Source organism: Neodiprion pinetum, chromosome 5, assembly GCF_021155775.2.
Source record: "Neodiprion pinetum isolate iyNeoPine1 chromosome 5, iyNeoPine1.2, whole genome shotgun sequence".
Lineage (NCBI taxonomy): Eukaryota > Metazoa > Arthropoda > Insecta > Hymenoptera > Diprionidae > Neodiprion > Neodiprion pinetum.
The window spans coordinates 8,471,823-8,489,797 of NC_060236.1; the positions used below are offsets into that span (position 1 = coordinate 8,471,823).

The 17,975-nt window shown below is 41.5% G+C and overlaps 1 long non-coding RNA gene across 1 annotated transcript; it reads right to left on the reverse strand.

Moving 5' to 3' along the window:
• Positions 1-15,849: 15,849 nt before the first annotated feature.
• Positions 15,850-17,268, reverse strand: LOC124220609 (uncharacterized). Its single transcript, XR_006883630.2, has 3 exons — positions 16,898-17,268; positions 16,375-16,616; positions 15,850-16,122 (listed from the first exon to the last, which is right to left on the reverse strand). It is a non-coding gene; the product is annotated as an uncharacterized lncRNA (long non-coding RNA).
• Positions 17,269-17,975: the final 707 nt, after the last annotated feature.

The window sequence follows — 17,975 nt, forward strand, 5'->3', positions numbered from 1 at the left end:
CACCAGCTGAAAAATGTCGAAAACACAGCATCTCGTTTTTTGGCTGTAACTTCTGACGCATTGATCGCAGCGTCTCGGTACTGCGCCTAATCGTTCTTTCTCGCAAAATTACGTCGGAATAGCGCCAGAAACAATTTATTCCAGCACTTTTCAGGATCGCGAAAATTTTCGCCAAAAATGCAAAGGGGTTAACCTTCCTTTTTTTCTGACCAAAATATCTTTTGTCTCAGAATTGATTTGTATGACCGTTTCTCGAACAATTGGTCCCCCAGGAACCCAGAAATCGCAGAGAAAACAGCGTAGGACCAACAGGAGAGATATGGCGAGCGAAAAAGTACCTGCTGAAAAATGTCAAAAACACAGGTTCTGGTTTTTTGGCTGTAACTGTTGATCCGTTGTCCGCAGCGTATTGAGACTGCGCTAAATCGTTTTTTCTCGCAAAATTACGTCGGAATAGTGCCAGAAACAATTCATTCCAGCACTTTTCAGGATCGCGAAAATTTTCGCCAAAAATGCAAAGGGGTTAACCTTCCTTTTTTTTTGACCAAAAAATCTTCCGTCGCAGAATTGATTTGTATGACCGTTTCTCGAACAATTGCTCCCCCAGGAACTCAGAAATCGCAGAGAAAACAGCGTAGGACCAACAGGAGAGATATGGCGAGCGAAAAAGAATTTGCTGAAAAATGTCGAACACACAGGTTCTGGTTTTTTGGCTGTAACTGTTGATCCGTTGTCCGCAGCGTATTGAGACTGCGCTCAATCGTTTTTTCTCGCAAAACTACGCCGGGATGGTGCCAGAAAGAATTTATTCCAGCGCTTTTCAGAATCGCGAAAATTTTTGGCAAAAATGCAAAGGGGCTAACCTTCCTTTTTTTTTGAACAATAAATCTTTCGTCTCAGAATTAATTTGTATGACCGTTTCTCGAACAATTGGTCCCCCAGGAACTCAGAAAACGCAGAGAAAACAGCGTTGGACCAACAGGAGAGAAGTGGCGAGCGAAAAAGTACCTGCTGAAAAATGTCGAAAACTCAGGTTCTGGTTTTTTGGCTGTAACTTTTGATCCGTTGTCCGCAGCGTATTGAGACTGCGCTAAATCGTTTTTTCTCGCAAAATTACGTCGGAATAGTGCCAGAAACAATTCATTCCAGCACTTTTCAGGATCGCGAAAATTTTCGCCAAAAATGCAAAGGGGTTAACCTTCTTTTTTTTTTGACCAAAAAATCTTTCGTCTCAGAATTGATTTGTATGACCGTTTCCCGGACAATTGGTCCCCCAGGAACTCAGAAATCGCAGAGAAAACAGCGTAGGACCAACAGGAGAGATATGGCGAGCGAAAAAGAATTTGCTGAAAAATGTCGAACACACAGGTTCTGGTTTTTTGGCTGTAACTGTTGATCCGTTGTCCGCAGCGTATTGAGACTGCGCTCAATCGTTTTTTCTCGCAAAACTACGCCGGGATGGTGCCAGAAAGAATTTATTCCAGCGCTTTTCAGAATCGCGAAAATTTTTGGCAAAAATGCAAAGGGGCTAACCTTCCTTTTTTTTTGAACAATAAATCTTTCGTCTCAGAATTAATTTGTATGACCGTTTCTCGAACAATTGGTCCCCCAGGAACTCAGAAAACGCAGAGAAAACAGCGTTGGACCAACAGGAAAGAAGTGGCGAGCGAAAAAGTACCTGCTGAAAAATGTCGAAAACTCAGGTTCTGGTTTTTTGGCTGTAACTTTTGATCCGTTGTCCGCAGCGTATTGAGACTGCGCTAAATCGTTTTTTCTCGCAAAATTACGTCGGAATAGTGCCAGAAACAATTCATTCCAGCACTTTTCAGGATCGCGAAAATTTTCGCCAAAAATGCAAAGGGGTTAACCTTCTTTTTTTTTTGACCAAAAAATCTTTCGTCTCAGAATTGATTTGTATGACCGTTTCCCGAACAATTGCTCCCCCAGAAACTCAGAAAACGCAAAGAAAACAGCGTAGGACCAACAGGAGAGAAATGGCGTGCGAAAAAGCACCTGCTGAAAAATGTCGGAAACGCAGGTTCTGATTTTTTGGCTGTAGCTTTTGATCCGTTGTCCGCAGCGTATTGAGACTAAGCTTAATCGTTTTTTCTCGCAAAATTACGTCGGAATAGTGCCAGAAACAATTTATTCCAGCACTTTTCAGGATCGCGAAAATTTTCGCCAAAAATGCAAAGGGGTTAACCTTCTTTTTTTTTTGACCAAAAAATCTTTGGTCTCAGAATTGATTTGTATGACCGTTTCTCGAACAATTGGTCCCCCAGGAACTCAGAAATCGCAGAGAAAACAGCGTAGGACCAGCAGGAGAGAATTGGCGAGCGAAAAAGTACCTGCTGAAAAATGTCGAAAACACAGGTTCTGGTTTTTCGGCTGTAACTTTTGATTCGTTGTCCGCAGCGTATTGAGACAGCGCTCAATCGTTTTTTCTCGCAAATCTACGCCGGAATAGTGCCAGAAAGAATTTATTCCGGCGCTTTTCAGAATTGCGAAAATTTTCGCCAAAAATGCAAAGGGGTTAACCTTCTTTTTTTTTTGACCAAAAAATCTTTCGTCTCAGAATTGATTTGTATGACCGTTTCCCGAACAATTGCTCCCCCAGAAACTCAGAAAACGCAAAGAAAACAGCGTAGGACCAACAGGAGAGAATTGGCGAGCGAAAAAGTACCTGCTGAAAAATGTCGAAAACACGGGTTCTGGTTTTTCGGCTGTAGCTTTTGATCCGTTGTCTGCAGCGTATTGAGACTAAGCTTAATCGTTTTTTCTGGCAATATTACGTCAGAATAGTGCCGGAAAGAATTTATTCCAGCGCTTTTCAGAATCGCGAAAATTTTTGTCAAAAATGCAAAGGGGTTAACCTTCCTTTTTTTTTGACCAAAAAATCTCTGGTCTCAGAATTGATTTGTATGACCGTTTCTCGAACAATTGGTCCCCCAGGAACTCAGAAAACGCAGAGAAAATAGCGTAGGACCAACAGGAGAGAAATGGCGAGCGAAAAAGCACCAGCTGAAAAATGTCGAAAACACAGCATCTCGTTTTTTGGCTGTAACTTCTGACGCATTGATCGCAGCGTCTCGGTACTGCGCCTAATCGTTCTTTCTCGCAAAATTAAGTCGGAATAGCGCCAGAAACAATTTATTCCAGCACTTTTCAGGATCGCGAAAATTTTCGCCAAAAATGCAAAGGGGTTAACCTTCCTTTTTTTCTGACCAAAATATCTTTTGTCTCAGAATTGATTTGTATGACCGTTTCTCGAACAATTGGTCCCCCAGGAACCCAGAAATCGCAGAGAAAACAGCGTAGGACCAACAGGAGAGATATGGCGAGCGAAAAAGTACCTGCTGAAAAATGTCAAAAACACAGGTTCTGGTTTTTTGGCTGTAACTGTTGATCCGTTGTCCGCAGCGTATTGAGACTGCGCTAAATCGTTTTTTCTCGCAAAATTACGTCGGAATAGTGCCAGAAACAATTCATTCCAGCACTTTTCAGGATCGCGAAAATTTTCGCCAAAAATGCAAAGGGGTTAACCTTCCTTTTTTTTTGACCAAAAAATCTTCCGTCGCAGAATTGATTTGTATGACCGTTTCTCGAACAATTGCTCCCCCAGGAACTCAGAAATCGCAGAGAAAACAGCGTAGGACCAACAGGAGAGATATGGCGAGCGAAAAAGAATTTGCTGAAAAATGTCGAACACACAGGTTCTGGTTTTTTGGCTGTAACTGTTGATCCGTTGTCCGCAGCGTATTGAGACTGCGCTCAATCGTTTTTTCTCGCAAAACTACGCCGGGATGGTGCCAGAAAGAATTTATTCCAGCGCTTTTCAGAATCGCGAAAATTTTTGGCAAAAATGCAAAGGGGCTAACCTTCCTTTTTTTTTGAACAATAAATCTTTCGTCTCAGAATTAATTTGTATGACCGTTTCTCGAACAATTGGTCCCCCAGGAACTCAGAAAACGCAGAGAAAACAGCGTTGGACCAACAGGAGAGAAGTGGCGAGCGAAAAAGTACCTGCTGAAAAATGTCGAAAACTCAGGTTCTGGTTTTTTGGCTGTAACTTTTGATCCGTTGTCCGCAGCGTATTGAGACTGCGCTAAATCGTTTTTTCTCGCAAAATTACGTCGGAATAGTGCCAGAAACAATTCATTCCAGCACTTTTCAGGATCGCGAAAATTTTCGCCAAAAATGCAAAGGGGTTAACCTTCTTTTTTTTTTGACCAAAAAATCTTTCGTCTCAGAATTGATTTGTATGACCGTTTCCCGGACAATTGGTCCCCCAGGAACTCAGAAATCGCAGAGAAAACAGCGTAGGACCAACAGGAGAGAATTGGCGAGCGAAAAAGTACCTGCTGAAAAATGTCGAAAACACAGGTTCTGGTTTTTCGGCTGTAACTTTTGATTCGTTGTCCGCAGCGTATTGAGACAGCGCTCAATCGTTTTTTCTCGCAAAATTACGTCGGAATAGTGCCAGAAACAATTCATTCCAGCACTTTTCAGGATCGCGAAAATTTTCGCCAAAAATGCAAAGGGGTTAACCTTCTTTTTTTTTTGACCAAAAAATCTTTGGTCTCAGAATTGATTTGTATGACCGTTTCTCGAACAATTGGTCCCCCAGGAACTCAGAAATCGCAGAGAAAACAGCGTAGGACCAACAGGAGAGAAATGGCGTGCGAAAAAGCACCTGCTGAAAAATGTCGGAAACGCAGGTTCTGGTTTTTTGGCTGTAACTGTTGATCCGTTGTCCGCAGCGTATTGAGACTGCGCTCAATCGTTTTTTCTCGCAAAACTACGCCGGAATGGTGCCAGAAAGAATTTATTCCAGCGCTTTTCAGAATCGCGAAAATTTTTGCCGAAAATGCAAAGGGGTTAACCTTCCTTTTTTTTTGAACAGTGAATCTTTCGTCTCAGAATTGATTTGTATGACCGTTTCTCGAACAATTGGTCCCCCAGGAACTCAGAAAACGCAGAGAAAACAGCGTTGGACCAACAGGAGAGAAATGGCGTGCGAAAAAGCACCTGCTGAAAAATGTCGGAAACGCAGGTTCTGGTTTTTTGGCTGTAGCTTTTGATCCGTTGTCCGCAGCGTATTGAGACTAAGCTTAATCGTTTTTTCTCGCAAAATTACGTCGGAATAGTGCCAGAAACAATTCATTCCAGCACTTTTCAGGATCGTGAAAATTTTTGGCAAAAATGCAAAGGGGTTAACCTTCTTTTTTTTTTGACCAAAAAATCTTCCGTCCCAGAATTGATTTGTATGACCGTTTCTCGAACAATTGGTCCCCCAGGAACTCACAAAACACAGAGAAAATAGCGTAGGACCAACAGGAGAGAATTGGCGAGCGAAAAAGTACCTGCTGAAAAATGTCGAAAACACGGGTTCTGGTTTTTCGGCTGTAGCTTTTGATCCGTTGTCTGCAGCGTATTAAGACTAAGCTTAATCGTTTTTTCTGGCAATATTACGTCGGAATAGCGCCAGAAACAATTTATTCCAGCACTTTTCAGGATCGCGAAAATTTTCGCCAAAAATGCAAAGGGGTTAACCTTCCTTTTTTTCTGACCAAAATATCTTTCGTCTCAGAATTGATTTGTATGACCGTTTCTCGAACAATTGGTCCCCCAGGAACCCAGAAATCGCAGAGAAAACAGCGTAGGACCAACAGGAGAGATATGGCGAGCGAAAAAGTACCTGCTGAAAAATGTCAAAAACACAGGTTCTGGTTTTTTGGCTGTAACTGTTGATCCGTTGTCCGCAGCGTATTGAGACTGCGCTAAATCGTTTTTTCTCGCAAAATTACGTCGGAATAGTGCCAGAAACAATTCATTCCAGCACTTTTCAGGATCGCGAAAATTTTCGCCAAAAATGCAAAGGGGTTAACCTTCCTTTTTTTTTGACCAAAAAATCTTCCGTCGCAGAATTGATTTGTATGACCGTTTCTCGAACAATTGCTCCCCCAGGAACTCAGAAATCGCAGAGAAAACAGCGTAGGACCAACAGGAGAGATATGGCGAGCGAAAAAGAATTTGCTGAAAAATGTCGAACACACAGGTTCTGGTTTTTTGGCTGTAACTGTTGATCCGTTGTCCGCAGCGTATTGAGACTGCGCTCAATCGTTTTTTCTCGCAAAACTACGCCGGGATGGTGCCAGAAAGAATTTATTCCAGCGCTTTTCAGAATCGCGAAAATTTTTGGCAAAAATGCAAAGGGGCTAACCTTCCTTTTTTTTTGAACAATAAATCTTTCGTCTCAGAATTAATTTGTATGACCGTTTCTCGAACAATTGGTCCCCCAGGAACTCAGAAAACGCAGAGAAAACAGCGTTGGACCAACAGGAGAGAAGTGGCGAGCGAAAAAGTACCTGCTGAAAAATGTCGAAAACTCAGGTTCTGGTTTTTTGGCTGTAACTTTTGATCCGTTGTCCGCAGCGTATTGAGACTGCGCTAAATCGTTTTTTCTCGCAAAATTACGTCGGAATAGTGCCAGAAACAATTCATTCCAGCACTTTTCAGGATCGCGAAAATTTTCGCCAAAAATGCAAAGGGGTTAACCTTCTTTTTTTTTTGACCAAAAAATCTTTCGTCTCAGAATTGATTTGTATGACCGTTTCCCGGACAATTGGTCCCCCAGGAACTCAGAAATCGCAGAGAAAACAGCGTAGGACCAACAGGAGAGAATTGGCGAGCGAAAAAGTACCTGCTGAAAAATGTCGAAAACACAGGTTCTGGTTTTTCGGCTGTAACTTTTGATTCGTTGTCCGCAGCGTATTGAGACAGCGCTCAATCGTTTTTTCTCGCAAAATTACGTCGGAATAGTGCCAGAAACAATTTATTCCAGCACTTTTCAGGATCGTGAAAATTTTTGGCAAAAATGCAAAGGGGTTAACCTTCTTTTTTTTTTGACCAAAAAATCTTCCGTCCCAGAATTGATTTGTATGACCGTTTCTCGAACAATTGGTCCCCCAGGAACTCACAAAACACAGAGAAAATAGCGTAGGACCAACAGGAGAGAATTGGCGAGCGAAAAAGTACCTGCTGAAAAATGTCGAAAACACGGGTTCTGGTTTTTCGGCTGTAGCTTTTGATCCGTTGTCTGCAGCGTATTAAGACTAAGCTTAATCGTTTTTTCTGGCAATATTACGTCGGAATAGCGCCAGAAACAATTTATTCCAGCACTTTTCAGGATCGCGAAAATTTTCGCCAAAAATGCAAAGGGGTTAACCTTCCTTTTTTTCTGACCAAAATATCTTTCGTCTCAGAATTGATTTGTATGACCGTTTCTCGAACAATTGGTCCCCCAGGAACCCAGAAATCGCAGAGAAAACAGCGTAGGACCAACAGGAGAGATATGGCGAGCGAAAAAGAATTTGCTGAAAAATGTCGAACACACAGGTTCTGGTTTTTTGGCTGTAACTGTTGATCCGTTGTCCGCAGCGTATTGAGACTGCGCTCAATCGTTTTTTCTCGCAAAACTACGCCGGGATGGTGCCAGAAAGAATTTATTCCAGCGCTTTTCAGAATCGCGAAAATTTTTGGCAAAAATGCAAAGGGGCTAACCTTCCTTTTTTTTTGAACAATAAATCTTTCGTCTCAGAATTAATTTGTATGACCGTTTCTCGAACAATTGGTCCCCCGGGAACTCAGAAAACGCAGAGAAAACAGCGTTGGACCAACAGGAGAGAAGTGGCGAGCGAAAAAGTACCTGCTGAAAAATGTCGAAAACTCAGGTTCTGGTTTTTTGGCTGTAACTTTTGATCCGTTGTCCGCAGCGTATTGAGACTGCGCTAAATCGTTTTTTCTCGCAAAATTACGTCGGAATGGTGCCAGAAACAATTCATTCCAGCACTTTTCAGGATCGCGAAAATTTTCGCCAAAAATGCAAAGGGGTTAACCTTCTTTATTTTTTGACCAAAAAATCTTTCGTCTCAGAATTGATTTGTATGACCGTTTCCCGAACAATTGCTCCCCCAGAAACTCAGAAAACGCAAAGAAAACAGCGTAGGACCAACAGGAGAGAAATGGCGTGCGAAAAAGCACCTGCTGAAAAATGTCGGAAACGCAGGTTCTGATTTTTTGGCTGTAGCTTTTGATCCGTTGTCCGCAGCGTATTGAGACTAAGCTTAATCGTTTCTTCTCGCAAAATTACGTCGGAATAGTGCCAGAAACAATTTATTCCAGCACTTTTCAGGATCGCGAAAATTTTCGCCAAAAATGCAAAGGGGTTAACCTTCTTTTTTTTTTGACCAAAAAATCTTTGGTCTCAGAATTGATTTGTATGAACGTTTCTCGAACAATTGGTCCCCCAGGAACTCAGAAATCGCAGAGAAAACAGCGTAGGACCAACAGGAGAGAATTGGCGAGCGAAAAAGTACCTGCTGAAAAATGTCGAAAACACAGGTTCTGGTTTTTCGGCTGTAACTTCTGATTCGTTGTCCGCAGCGTATTGAGACAGCGCTCAATCGTTTTTTCTCGCAAAATTACGTCGGAATAGTGCCAGAAACAATTCATTCCAGCACTTTTCAGGATCGCGAAAATTTTCGCCAAAAATGCAAAGGGGTTAACCTTCTTTTTTTTTTGACCAAAAAATCTTCGGTCTCAGAATTGATTTGTATGACCGTTTCTCGAACAATTGGTCCCCCAGGAACTCAGAAATCGCAGAGAAAACAGCGTAGGACCAACAGGAGAGAATTGGCGAGCGAAAAAGTACCTGCTGAAAAATGTCGAAAACACAGGTTCTGGTTTTTCGGCTGTAACTTTTGATTCGTTGTCCGCAGCGTATTGAGACAGCGCTCAATCGTTTTTTCTCGCAAATCTACGCCGGAATAGTGCCAGAAAGAATTTATTCCGGCGCTTTTCAGAATTGCGAAAATTTTCGCCAAAAATGCAAAGGGGTTAACCTTCTTTTTTTTTTGACCAAAAAATCTTTCGTCTCAGAATTGATTTGTATGACCGTTTCCCGAACAATTGCTTCCCCAGAAACTCAGAAAACGCAAAGAAAACAGCGTAGGACCAACAGGAGAGAAATGGCGTGCGAAAAAGCACCTGCTGAAAAATGTCGGAAACGCAGGTTCTGGTTTTTTGGCTGTAGCTTTTGATCCGTTGTCCGCAGCGTATTGAGACTAAGCTGAATCGTTTTTTCTCGCAAAATTACGTCGGAATAGTGCCAGAAACAATTTATTCCAGCACTTTTCAGGATCGTGAAAATTTTTGGCAAAAATGCAAAGGGGTTAACCTTCTTTTTTTTTTGACCAAAAAATCTTCCGTCCCAGAATTGATTTGTATGACCGTTTCTCGAACAATTGGTCCCCCAGGAACTCACAAAACGCAGAGAAAACAGCGTAGGACCAACAGGAGAGAAATGGCGGGCGAAAAAGCACCTGCTGAAAAATGTCGAAAACGCAGGTTCCGGTTTTTTGGCTGTAACTGTTGATCCGTTGTCCGCAGCGTATTGAGACTGCGCTCAATCGTTTTTTCTCGCAAAACTACGCCGGAATGGTGCCAGAAACAATTTATTCCAGCGCTTTTCAGAATCGCGAAAATTTTTGCCGAAAATGCAAAGGGGTTAACCTTCCTTTTTTTTTGAACAGTAAATCTTTCGTCTCAGAATTGATTTGTACGACCGTTTCTCGAACAATTGGTCCCCCAGGAACTCAGAAAACGCAGAGAAAACAGCGTTGGACCAACAGGAGAGAAGTGGCGAGCGAAAAAGTACCTGCTGAAAAATGTCGAAAACTCAGGTTCTGGTTTTTTGGCTGTAACTTTTAATCCGTTGTCCGCAGCGTATTGAGACTGCGCTTAATCGTTTTTTCTCGCAAAATTACGTCGGAATAGTGCCAGAAACAATTTATTCCAGCACTTTTCAGGATCGCGAAAATTTTCGCCAAAAATGCAAAGGGGTTAACCTTCTTTTTTTTTTGACCAAAAAATCTTTCGTCTCAGAATTGATTTGTATGACCGTTTCCCGAACAATTGCTCCCCCAGAAACTCAGAAAACGCAAAGAAAACAGCGTAGGACCAACAGGAGAGAAATGGCGTGCGAAAAAGCACCTGCTGAAAAATGTCGGAAACGCAGGTTCTGATTTTTTGGCTGTAGCTTTTGATCCGTTGTCCGCAGCGTGTTGAGACTAAGCTTAATCGTTTTTTCTTGCAAAATTACGTCGGAATAGTGCCAGAAACAATTTATTCCAGCACTTTTCAGGATCGTGAAAATTTTTGGCAAAAATGCAAAGGGGTTAACCTTCTTTTTTTTTTGACCAAAAAATCTTCCGTCCCAGAATTGATTTGTATGACCGTTTCTCGAACAATTGGTCCCCCAGGAACTCACAAAACGCAGAGAAAACAGCGTAGGACCAACAGGAGAGAAATGGCGTGCGAAAAAGCACCTGCTGAAAAATGTCGGAAACGCAGGTTCCGGTTTTTTGGCTGTAACTGTTGATCCGTTGTCCGCAGCGTATTGAGACTGCGCTCAATCGTTTTTTCTCGCAAAACTACGCCGGAATGGTGCCAGAAAGAATTTATTCCAGCGCTTTTCAGAATCGCGAAAACTTTTGCCGAAAATGCAAAGGGGTTAACCTTCCTTTTTTTTTGAACAGTAAATCTTTCGTCTCAGAATTGATTTGTATGACCGTTTCTCGAACAATTGGTCCCCCAGGAACTCAGAAAACGCAGAGAAAACAGCGTTGGACCAACAGGAGAGAAGCGGCGAGCGAAAAAGTACCTGCTGAAAAATGTCGAAAACTCAGGTTCTGGTTTTTTGGCTGTAACTTTTAATCCGTTGTCCGCAGCGTATTGAGACTGCGCTTAATCGTTTTTTCTCGCAAAATTACGTCGGAATAGTGCCAGAAACAATTTATTCCAGCACTTTTCAGGATCGCGAAAATTTTCGCCAAAAATGCAAAGGGGTTAACCTTCTTTTTTTTTTGACCAAAAAATCTTTGGTCTCAGAATTGATTTGTATGACCGTTTCTCGAACAATTGGTTCCCCAGGAACTCAGAAATCGCAGAGAAAACAGCGTAGGACCAACAGGAAAGAATTGGCGAGCGAAAAAGTACCTGCTGAAAAATGTCGAAAACACAGGTTCTGGGATTTCGGCTGTAACTGTTGATCCGTTGTCCGCAGCGTATTGAGACTGCGCTCAATCGTTCTTTCTCGCAAAATTACGTCGGAATAGCGCCAGAAACAATTTATTCCAGCACTTTTCAGGATCGCGAAAATTTTCGCCAAAAATGCAAAGGGGTTAACCTTCTTTATTTTTTGACCAAAAAATCTTTCGTCTCAGAATTGATTTGAATGACCGTTTCTCGACCAATTGGTCCCCCAGGAACTCACAAAACGCAGAGAAAATAGCGTAGGAACAACAGGAGAGAATTGGCGAGCGAAAAAGTACCTGCTGAAAAATGTCGAAAACACAGGTTCTGGTTTTTCGGCTGTAACTTTTGATTCGTTGTCCGCAGCGTATTGAGACTGCGCTTAATCGTTTTTTCTCGAAAAATTACGTCGGAATAGTGCCAGAAACTATTTATTCCAGCACTTTTCAGGATCGCGAAAATTTTCGCCAAAAATGCAAAGGGGTTAACCTTCTTTTTTTTTTGACCAAAAAATCTTTCGTCTCAGAATTGATTTGTATGACCGATTCTCGAACAATTGGTCCCCCAGGAACTCAGAAATCGCAGAGAAAACAGCGTAGGACCAACAGGAGAGAAATAGCGAGCGAAAAAGTATTTGCTGAGAAATGTCGAAAACCCAGGTTCTGGTTTTTTGGCTGTAACTGTTGATCCGTTGTCCGCAGCGTATTGAGACTGCGCTCAATCGTTTTTTTTCGCAAAACTACGCCGGGATGGTGCCAGAAAGAATTTATTCCAGCGCTTTTCAGAATCGCGAAAATTTTTGGCAAAAATGCAAAGGGGTTAACCTTCCTTTTTTTTTGAACAATAAATCTTTCGTCTCAGAATTGATTTGTATGACCGTTTCTCGAACAATTGGTCCCCCAGGAACTCAGAAAACGCAGAGAAAACAGCGTTGGACCAACAGGAGAGAAATGGCGTGCGAAAAAGCACCTGCTGAAAAATGTCGGAAACGCAGGTTCTGGTTTTTTGGCTGTACTTGTTGATCCGTTGTCCGCAGCGTATTGAGACTGCGCTTAATCGTTTTTTCTCGCAAAATTACGTCGGAATAGTGCCAGAAACAATTTATTCCAGCACTTTTCAGGATCGCGAAAATTTTCGCCAAAAATGCAAAGGGGTTAACCTTCTTTTTTTTTTGACCAAAAAATCTTTGGTCTCAGAATTGATTTGTATGACCGTTTCTCGAACAATTGGTCCCCCAGGAACTCACAAAACGCAGAGAAAACAGCGTAGGACCAACAGGAGAGAAATGGCGTGCGAAAAAGCACCTGCTGAAAAATGTCGGAAACGCAGGTTCTGGTTTTTTGGCTGTAACTGTTGATCCGTTGTCCGCAGCGTATTGAGACTGCGCTTAATCGTTTTTTCTCGCAAAATTACGTCGGAATAGTGCCAGAAACAATTTATTCCAGCACTTTTCAGGATCGCGAAAATTTTCGCCAAAAATGCAAAGGGGTTAACCTTCTTTTTTTTTTGACCAAAAAATCTTTGGTCTCAGAATTGATTTGTATGACCGTTTCTCGAACAATTGGTCCCCCAGGAACTCAGAAATCGCAGAGAAAACAGCGTAGGACCAACAGGAGAGAATTGGCGAGCGAAAAAGTACCTGCTGAAAAATGTCGAAAACACAGCATCTCGTTTTTTGGCTGTAACTTCTGACGCATTGATCGCAGCGTCTCGGTACTGCGCCTAATCGTTCTTTCTCGCAAAATTACGTCGGAATAGCGCCAGAAACAATTTATTCCAGCACTTTTCAGGATCGCGAAAATTTTCGCCAAAAATGCAAAGGGGTTAAAATGCAAATGGCGTGCGAAAAAGCACCTGCTGAAAAATGTCGGAAACGCAGGTTCTGGTTTTTTGGCTGTAACTGTTGATCCGTTGTCCGCAGCGTATTGAGACTGCGCTCAATCGTTCTTTCTCGCAAAATTACGTCGGAATAGCGCCAGAAACAATTTATTCCAGCACTTTTCAGGATCGCGAAAATTTTCGCCAAAAATGCAAAGGGTTAACCTTCTTTTTTTTTTGACCAAAAAATCTTTCGTCTCAGAATTGATTTGTATGACCGTTTCTCGAACAATTGGTCCCCCAGGAACTCAGAAATCGCAGAGAAAACAGCGTAGGACCAACAGGAGTGAAATAGCGAGCGAAAAAGTATTTGCTGAGAAATGTCGAAAACCCAGGTTCTGGTTTTTTGGCTGTAACTGTTGATCCGTCGTCCGCAGCGTATTGAGACTGCGCTCAATCGTTTTTTCTCGCAAAACTACGCCGGGATGGTGCCAGAAAGAATTTATTCCAGCGCTTTTCAGAATCGCGAAAATTTTTGCCAAAAATGCAAAGGGGTTAACCTTCCTTTTTTTTTGACCAAAAAATCTTCCGTCTCAGAATTGATTCGTATGACAGTTTCCCGAACAATTGCTCCCCCAGAAACTCAGAAAACGCAAAGAAAACAGCGTAGGACCAACAGGAGAGAAATGGCGTGCGAAAAAGCACCTGCTGAAAAATGTCGGAAACGCAGGTTCTGGTTTTTTGGCTGTAGCTTTTGATCCGTTGTCCGCAGCGTATTGAGACTAAGCTTAATCGTTTTTTCTCACAAAATTACGTCGGAATAGTGCCAGAAACAATTTATTCCAGCACTTTTCAGGATCGCGAAAATTTTTGGCAAAAATGCAAAGGTTTTAACCTTCCTTTTTTTTTGACCAAAAAATCTTCCGTCTCAGAATTGATTTGTATGACCGTTTCTCGAACAATTGGTCTCCCAGGAACTCAGAAAACGCAGAGAAAATAGCGTGGGACCAACAGGAGAGAAATGGCGAGCGAAAAAGCACCAGCTGAAAAATGTCGAAAACACAGGTTCTGGTTTTTTGGCTGTAACTGTTGATCCGTTGTCCGCAGCGTATTGAGACTGCGCTTAATCGTTTTTTCTCGCGAAATTGCGTCGGTCCAGTGCCAGAAGGAATTCATTCCAGCACTTTTCAGAATCGCGAAAATTTTCGCCAAAAATGCAAAGGGGTTAACCTCCCTTTTTTTTTGACCCAAAAATCTTCCGTCTCAGAATTGATTTGTATGACCGTTTCTCGAACAATTGCTTCCCCAGGAACTCAGAAAACGCAAAGAAAACAGCGTAGGACCAACAGGAGAGAAATGGCGTGCGAAAAAGTCCCTGCTGAAAAATGTCGAAAACACAGGTTCTGGTTTTTTGGCTGTAACTGTTGATCCGTTGTCCGCAGCGTATTGAGACTGCGCTTAATGGTTTTTTCTCGCAAAATTGCGTCGGTCTAGTGCCAGAAGGAATTCATTCCAGCACTTTTCAGAATCGCGAAAATTTTCGCCAAAAATGCAAAGGGGTTAACCTTCCTTTTTTTTTGACCAAAAAATCTTCCGTCTCAGAATTGATTTGTATGACCGTTTCTCGAACAATTGCTTCCCCAGGAACTCAGAAAACGCAAAGAAAACAGCGTAGGACCAACAGGAGAGAAATAGCGAGCGAAAAAGTATTTGCTGAAAAATGTCGAAAACACAGGTTCTGGTTTTTTGGCTGTAACTGTTGATCCGTTGTCCGCAGCGTATTGAGACTAAGCCTAATCGTTTTTTTTCGCAAAACTACGCCGAAATAGTGCCAGAAAGTATTTATTCCAGCGCTTTTCAGAATCGCAAAATTTTTGCCAAAAATGCAACGGGGTTTTGACTAAAAAATCTCTGGTCTCAGAATTGATTTGTATGACCGCTTCTCGAACCATTGGTCCCACAGGAACTCAAAAAACGCAGAGAAAACTGCGTAGGACCAACAGGAGAGAAATGGCGAGCGAAAAAGTACCTGCTGAAAAATGTCGAAAACACAGGTTCTGGTTTTTTGGCTGTGACTGTTGATCCGTTGTCCGCAGCGTATTGAGACTGCGCTTAATCGTTTTTTCTCGCAAAATTGCGTCGGTCTAGTGCCAGAAGGAATTCATTCCAGCACTTTTCAGAATCGCGAAAATTTTCGCCAAAAATGCAAAGGGGTTAACCTTCCTTTTTTTTTGACCAAAAAATCTTCCGTCTCAGAATTGATTTGTATGACCGTTTCTCGAACAATTGCTTCCTCAGGAACTCAGAAAACGCAAAGAAAACAGCGTAGGACCAACAGGAGAGAAATGGCGAGCGAAAAAGTACCTGCTGAAAAATGTCGAAAACACAGGTTCTGGTTTTTTGGCTGTAACTGTTGATCCGTTGTCCGCAGCGTATTGAGACTGTGCTCAATCGTCTTTTCTCGCAAAACTACGCCGGAATAGTGCCAGAAAGAATTTATTCCAGCGCTTTCCAGAATCGCGAAAATTTTTGCCAAAAATGCAAAGGGGTTAACCTTCCTTTTTTTATGACCAAAAAATCTTCCGTCTCAGAATTGATTTGTATGACCGTTTCTCGAACAATTGGTCCCCCAGGAACTCAGAAAACGCAGAGAAAACAGCGTAGGAACAACAGGAGAGAAATGACGAGCGAAAAAGTATTTGCTGAAAAATGTCGAAAACACAGGTTCTGGATTTTTGGCTGTAACTGTTGATCCGTTGTCCGCAGCGTATTGAGACTGCGCCCAATCGATTTCTCTCGCAAAATTACGTTGGAATAGTGCTCGAAAGAATTTATACCAGCACTTTTTAAAATCGCGAAAATTTTAACCAAAAATACAAAGGGGTTTAATTGTTCAATGGTTTATTTTTTCATCTTTTCCATGACAATATTGGGAAACATTATTACAAAATGAACAATAAACAAAGTCTTAAGTCCAAAACCTTAGCCTAGTTCTATATTTCTATTCAAGTTCTCGGGATACAAAAATTAGAAGAGAGAATTAGAAGAGGTTAGCCTTACTTTTTCTTCATTTTTGTAGCCGAAAATTTTTGGTCCCAGATTCGATCTGAATGATCCTCATCTGACTAATTGGACCCTCAGGAACTCAGAAAATGCAGCGAAAAGAGTGTAGCACCAACAGGAGAGAAATGGCGAGCAAAAAAGCACCTGCTGAAAAATGTCAAAGACATAGGTTAACGTTTTTTGGCTGTAATTTTTCATGCGTTGATCGCAGCGTATTGGGGCTGCGCACAATCGATTTCCCTCGCAAAATTACATCGGAATAGTGCGTGAAAGAATTTTTTCAGCACTATTCAAAATCGCGATAATTTTCACCAAAAATGCAAAGGGGTTAGCCTTACTTCTTCTTCATTTTCGGAGCCGAAAATTTTTGGTCTCTTATTCGACTTGAATGACCCTTACCTGACTAATTGGACCCTCAGGAACTCAGAAAACGCAGCGAAAAGAGCGTAGGCCAACAGGAAAGAAACCTCCCAACCTTCTAACACCACCTGGTACCCTCTACCACCTCGTCCCTTTTCACCTCTTACTCAGCCTTGTTCTCCGCATCGTATTTGTTCTCTTCGTTCTCCTCCGACCACCTCCAACCACTGCCAACCACCGCCAACGACCACAGCCAACCACCTTGGGTTATACCTTGAATACTAATAAATATTTCCAGTATTAGAACACATGTAAAATATTGTGTAAGGAATAATATAGTATTTTTATTGACACGTCTTACCAGTAAAATTATCAGAAATTTTTAAAAAATGATAGAAATTTATGATAAAAATGATAAAAATTAGCGCATTGATAGCCACTGAATTTGGGCCTGTGCGAAAAATTAATTGAAATAATATATTGTAAACATGACAAGTTTGCAAAATTTCAGACGAATTGTAATTGCAATTGCTATTAAATATTATAAAAATGTTGTACTCACCGTGCACAAATCCTCGTCCTCTTCGTCCACCTTGTTCCTCTCGTATTTCTCGTCCTCCTACTCCTTGTGCCTTTCTTCGTCCATCTCGATGGTGAATGCGGTGGTCGTCGGAGGTGGACGCTTTTTTTAAATTACAGCATACTGAAAAGGTGGCAAAAATTATCCAGCAAACCAATATGAATCCCACCAATACAAGCAATACGGGCTATTCCGCGGCAACCGGATCAGTCATCTATCAGATATTTTTTTAATTTGGCATGTGGATTGTGTGGGAGGAGTTAGATTTTTGTGCCAAAGCGCGAATCTCATAATGCAAAATTCGATTTTTTATTAACAATAACAAATTAGACTCCCATATTTTTCAAAAATTCATAACTTTGGCAAAAAATTCGATACAATATATTTTTTTTTTTCAAATTACGCGGAAAGCTCCATAGAATTTAAAAAAAATACGAAATGTTAAAAAAAAGTTGTTATCAATTGTTTATTTAACAATTAATTTTTCAAAGATTTTTAAAACAGTGACTGACACGATCAAAAAATTTTTTTAAAATTCCGACATGTTCCTTGAACTGTACTACAATCAGTGAATTAGTTCCAGAGGGGTGTTTTTCTTCGTTTTCGAGTTAAAAATCATTAAAGGTGTTCACACATTCCTGAAACTTCACTTATCGCTTTGAGCAGGCCTTGTGAAGGTACAGTATTTTTTTCAGATTCTTCAATCATGTCCTACATCGTGAAAATGATTCTAAAATAACGCTGCGACGCCACCGCGTTGTAGCGGTGGACGGCAACCGGCCGCCCGCCAATACGTAGAGACTCGGCGCGCCGCAATTTCATGCGCATCGACAGCTTTAATGCTTTTTTAATTTAATTTAATGATTTTTAACTCGAAAACGAAGAAAAACACCCCTCTGGAATTAATTCACAGGTTGTAGTACAGTTCAAGGAACATGTCGGAATTTTAAAAAAATTTTTTGATCGTGTCAGTCACTGTTTTAAAAATCTTTGAAAAATTAATTGTTAAATAAACAATTGATAACAACTTTTTTTTAACATTTCGTATTTTTTTTTAAAT